The sequence below is a fragment of the Tachypleus tridentatus genome, chromosome 12 (genome assembly GCF_004210375.1).
Source record: "Tachypleus tridentatus isolate NWPU-2018 chromosome 12, ASM421037v1, whole genome shotgun sequence".
Taxonomy (NCBI): domain Eukaryota; kingdom Metazoa; phylum Arthropoda; class Merostomata; order Xiphosura; family Limulidae; genus Tachypleus; species Tachypleus tridentatus.
The window spans coordinates 85778648-85784647 of NC_134836.1; the positions used below are offsets into that span (position 1 = coordinate 85778648).

At 32.1% G+C, this 6000-nt stretch overlaps 1 pseudogene across 1 annotated transcript in view; it reads right to left on the reverse strand.

Annotated features, from left to right (window-relative positions):
• Positions 1-3852, reverse strand: part of LOC143233880 (5-hydroxytryptamine receptor pseudogene) — a 56299-nt pseudogene extending 52447 nt beyond the window's left edge. Inside the window, exon 1 of the transcript XR_013018371.1 lies at positions 3773-3852. The product of XR_013018371.1 is annotated as a 5-hydroxytryptamine receptor pseudogene (transcript). The remainder of the gene's footprint in view (positions 1-3772) is intronic.
• Positions 3853-6000: the final 2148 nt, after the last annotated feature.

The window sequence follows — 6000 nt, forward strand, 5'->3', positions numbered from 1 at the left end:
TCGTGTCAAAATCCAAAAAGAGAATCATATCACGGATACATCAAATGTGGTGAAACGATATCTTGATGGTAAAGACAATAAAGAAATATAATTATAGCATGCCATTAATAAAATCCCAATAAGAACCTTGTTTGAGGTTATACTTACTTATGTAAAACTGAAAAGATAAAATTTGACCAAACCACTTGGCTGAATTGTTGGGAGCATTACACAACACTTGAAATAATATTATACAATCTCAATTTATGAATTATATTGCAGTATGAAAACTAGATGTGATACTTTACATTAAATAAAAGGCTCACATAAATATACAATTTGTTTTCATTTTGTACTTTGTGTAACTGTGCTCGAACCATTAATAAATATCCTCAACTAGTTGTTATAAAGTTATTTGTTCCCCCACATAGACAATATTCTTTATTTCCTTTTTTATTGCTATATAACCATAAGAGGTATATTATCCTCCCTTCCCCATCTATTATCATAACCACTACACTACGCTCCTCCTTTTACCAAAATAAAGCAGGAACAACGTTTCGACCTTCTTAAATCATCCTGAAGATGACCTACGGAGGTCAAAACATTTTTCTTTGCTTTATTTTGGTAAAAGTGTTAATACCCATACCAGCCGACCCGAGATAGATTTTTTACTTCAAGCGGCTTTCTCGTCATCATGAATTACGCTTCCCATTGTTTCCTTTGTACATAAATACTACAAGACGTATTATCTTTATCACCTACCAATAAAATACATAACGCCTGCTTTTATCCCCTTTCTCCTTTTGCCTCTAAAAGTTCGTCTTGCTTTCATTTCGCAGTATACATCATATCAAACACTCTTTGCTCCTTTCCTTTATGTGTAGGTATTTACTGCAAGAAGTTTTGTTTTCCTTCCTTCCTTGCAATATATATCGCAACAGTGAATCCTTTTACCACCCACTATCTGTCTCCCGCATAGACAAAACATTTGAAGCCATGGTTTAGAAACTCCAGAGCATGTGATAACATGCTGACTGCATAAGTACTTTACAGTTTAACTCTCAATTAAACCCTGAAGACAGCGAAATGTATTACGAATTCTAGCAGGATGTAATATTTTTGCGCTACATTAGTACTAAATTTATGTGAGTAGTACCTCAAAAATTAATCAATAATTACATTTCTCTTTACGAGTTAATATCATTCCAAGTTTTAACTGTTAACTAATTAGGCCTCTTTATAACAAACTACACTTTTTATGCTTTATGAAGACGCATGGTAATGCGTCAAAAACAACCTGCAAGAAACATTATTATTAATACAATGATAGTTTAGCTATCACATATTTTCAGTAGATGTGCGTACTCTACTGAACCCTTACTTTACATACTAAATTTCAAGGTAATTCATTGAGAAATACACTTGATATAAAATCTCCAATTTGTATTGTTTTTCTTCGCACAATTACGTGCCGATTTTGGTCTAATTACAAGTTATATGTGTAAAGTTATTCAAACAAGAACTCTCTAATTAAACGAAACTTTGTACGCATACATACACAAAAAGTCACGAGAGCTATCATTCTAAAATTTTTACTTCAAATTTACCTAAGAGTAAAAAAAAGAAAGGGTTATAATTCTTTGTCAATTTGCTTAAAGACGATTGATTCAAAGCAGCGAAACAATAGGGTGAAAGAACGTACACACACGTATTTGGGTGGTTTAGGCGTATCTTTTAGAGATAATATTTCTTTGTTAACTGATAAATTTTTAAGTGAAATACAGAATCCTCAAGTCTCCATACCAGCTAGTAGTAATGTATACTCGTTGGAAGCAAATTCAGTATATATCAATGCCGCTACTTTCTTAGCATCATTAATTAAGTGATTGTCAACCTTTTACACTTATGCTATCACCTTTCTATGGTTAGCTTTCAATTGAGATACGAACGATTTCACCTGTGATTCGGTAGGGAAAGTCGAAGCATCACAATAATCAGCAGTAGGATGAACAAACACGAACACTTTGAAGGTAGCTACAAGAATAATATTGTACTCGACTTGCTCCACAATATCTAACAAGGTTGTTCTAAACGATTCCTGAATACCTCTGCGTGTCATTTGGGAACTTCCACGTGTCTTGTGCATGTCCGTTAAGTTCGTGAGGCGCTGACGAATTTTAGCCACCTTACCACTTCAATTCATTTTTCACAGACCAAACGCCAAAACGGCGTATGGGGAGTGCCTTCTTATTAGCCAATAGAAATGTAAAAAACAGCTAAAACTAAGAAAAACCGGATTGGACAGTTTTTTTAAAACAAAAATATCCCATACTGGCTCGTGAGGGGCCTGTTAAAATACTCAACAATTAACATTGTACAAAATACAATTAAAATTTTATTTAAAAACCGATCAACGGTCGTATGAACGGCACTCTACATCTCGGGAGTACGTATGTACAAATGCTGCTCAACTTATTGGTATGAAAGAGTCATGGTAATGTAACTACTAGTTTACATATTTAAAGTAAATCATGTCATTATTTACATTCTGATTTTCATCCTTATTTAGAATGAAATTATCTTTTACCGTTTTTTATTATTGCTATGGTTTATTTAATATTTCTAATATTGACCTGAACAACGTTAAGAACTTAGTGCCTATTTTTACGATCGCTGATCGATTTGTAAGTAAATTTTATTTGAATATTGTACTATGCTGATCGTCGATATATGTTTACCAAAGTGAACATCTTTTCCACGTCTTTTCTTGATGGCTGGATGAGCGTTTCCTCGATTAACTTAAATTTCAGGATTTTTTTCGGATACATTACTATGGCTTAAACTTAGATATTTTAAACACTGATATTTTATACGTTTTATAGATATATTTGCACGTTTGGCCTTTCCCATAACTTTAACGAATTTTACTTTTAAAAGAAAGGATTTTATAGTTAAAATCTTGATGGCTTTGCAAGATTTCTTTTTTAGAATTTCGCACAAACAACATAACGGCTGGCTACATGCGCATAATCGTCGCAAAGTTTGAACTGATAGATTAAAAGACGGTGGTCAACAGACAATATTCATTGCCAATTCTTGCAAGATTATGTAGAAAGACTTGACAATCACTCTAACATCCACATGCAAACCCGAAGTGCATATTCAAAACTCTGAGCATACTAAATACAGTTGTACTAAGTCACAAGTGGACTAAAAGGTTTAATGTTCAAATTCCTTTTGAAAGATTCATAAAACGACCAAAATAATGTCGATACTGGTTTTCTAAATTTGAAGTTGTTTTTTTTACTCTATTCTCAGCTGTTTCTAATATTACATCTATCAGAGTAGCTCTTCTTATTTGTAACAAAAAGAAAACTTTTTTTCCAAATTTGATTTTGAAATACAATTAAATTTCTAAATTTTTTAAAAGTAAAATTCTTCGCAAAAAATAACAACTAAAGTTTTCATTTATGATATGATCAAAACATTTCAATTGCGAGCTTGTTGTGAAGGGCAAACCTACATAATGCTTTGTCCACCCGGTTTTTAACGTCAAAAGATTTCAATTTGCTATTGAGATACCAGGCGGTGGAGGTGAGGTGTATAACTTGGAATATTTTATACACACTGAATAAATGAAAAATAAATATATAAATACAGGAATATTTATTATTATTATATTAATAATACCACTGCAGCTTGATTAGGAAGTAATCTCTATAAAAGGGGAATATAACAACCATACCTGCTAAGCTAAGGCAGACACTATATTTTGTGAAATCTCAATTACCTGTAAAACTGCTACTTGTAGAGTACATTCAGCTTTACTTTGTGTTCCTCATGACTTGTGAATGATTTTGTGGGCTCGTGCGACCTGATGAAATAATACTCGAGACGGTTTCTATTGCGCGATTGGCGCAAGCCTACATTTCAACAAGAATATTTATCGATCGCGAACGTGTAGCTTGATCTTAATTACGTTTGACAATATGTAAAATTCGAATTATTATGTCTCGCATCAATATTTGACAAAATAGACAATTATTTAAAAGTCTTAATAAATGCACGAATCATGAATAAAATAACGTGTAATACTTTGGAGAATGTGTGAAAAAATTATAAACTATATTTATATCAAAATTACGGCTTGAAACAGTAACATGAAATCATTACTAGAACCGGATCTTACGGCTTTGTGTATATTCAGTTTAACTTGTTAAAAATACTAAAGTATGGGAAAAGTAAACAGTAAAAAAGCATGCTTTATAAGGATTAAATAATAGAATTTATTGTGTTTACGATAATAGACGCTAAAGTATGTTTAAGAAACATCCTATGAACTAAATATATTTGTAATTTGTGTTTAATTAGGCAAGCCGCAGCACTGCATATGTAGAAATAGTTCGGATTGTTCATCACAATGATATTTGAAATATCTCCAGATTATTAATCAGAAGTTTACAATACTATACACTGTTTCTTTTGTAACAATATCTATGCAATGACCTAGTCACAAGTTCTGAGAATGTTTGTAAATATTATAGCAAAAACGTTGAATTTCTTCTGTTACAATTACATGATAACTCAACAACAAAAACAAGTGTCAACTAATTCTACTGAGAAGATATAATGTAAAACTAGTATCGCTCTGTAATTGTTAGCAACTACCAGTGATTATAAAATCATAATTTGTTATTAAAACCACTTCCAGTTAACGTTATTACAGGGTGAACAGAAATTACTTGTCAATAATAGATAGACAAATAACACTAAATGTTGGAACCTCGTTATACTTAGAATTAGGTGGTTAAGGCGCTCGATTCATAATCCGAGGGAAGTAGGTTCAAATCCCCGTTCCACCAAACATGCTCGCCCTTTAAGCCTTGGAGGCTTAATAATGTGATGGTCAATTCCACGATTCGTTGGTGGTGACTATCTGCCTTTTTTCTAGTCTTTTATTGTTAAGTTAGGGATGATTAGTGCATATAGCCCTTGTGTAGATTTGCGCGAAATTGTAAAACAAACAAACACTATGTGTCTTCATTCTTGTGGAACAAGGATAAATTTCTGGGCTTACATTGTTAAAATCTGTATTGAACAGAACAGATAGTCTAATGTGGTTTTTCTGTTAATCAAATAAGCAAATTTTCAATTTTATTCACATTAAATTACACTATGTAACAAAAGTTTTACTTTTTCTTGTTCCTGGGCAGAAAGTGTTATTTCCCAATTGCTTGTGCATAAAGTAACTAGAAAAGACCTATTTTACTCTTCAACCTTTGCTTTTGTGACTTGGGATCGTATAACGAAAACATGATGAGAGACTATATTTGTTGGATGATACGTGAAAGTGATTTACATTACAGTCGCAAATCTCGAAAAACTACTCACTTCTAATATACATTTTTGTATAACTTTAGTATAAATATATGTAAATCTTGATTCATATGTTGTTTTATTCAGACCTTATGTAAATGAAAAGGTGCAAATTTGCCCGTTTTTACATAGAAAATAGGTTAATTTTTAAATTTCATTATCCATATCACAAAAGCAAAGTTTGAAGAGAATAATGACTATTTTCTGTACTTTTACAATATAAGCAATTAAGAAATAACACATACTATCCAGAAACAAAATTTGTGCTACATAGTGTTATTTGTTATTGTCCAAACCACATATCAAAGATATTTGAAGATAATATCAAAAAGTAAAGGCTTTGTTTGCTCGGAAACGTTGTTAGGCACTGACACACAAGGTCCGTGTCACGATTTTATTTGACAGTGACTCGAATCCTCAATTAGTGTCTTGAAAAATCAGAATAAAAAACAGTTATCGATATCATACTGAAACATTGAAAATTATCGCGAATTTTGGATCTGTAGCTAAAGAAGAACGTGGTTGAAATGTTTATTTCTCATTATTAAGTGTGTCCTACTCTGATACAGCGGTAAGTCTACGGATTTACATCGCTAAAATCAACGGTTCGATTACCCTCGGTAAACACTGCAAATAGTCCGA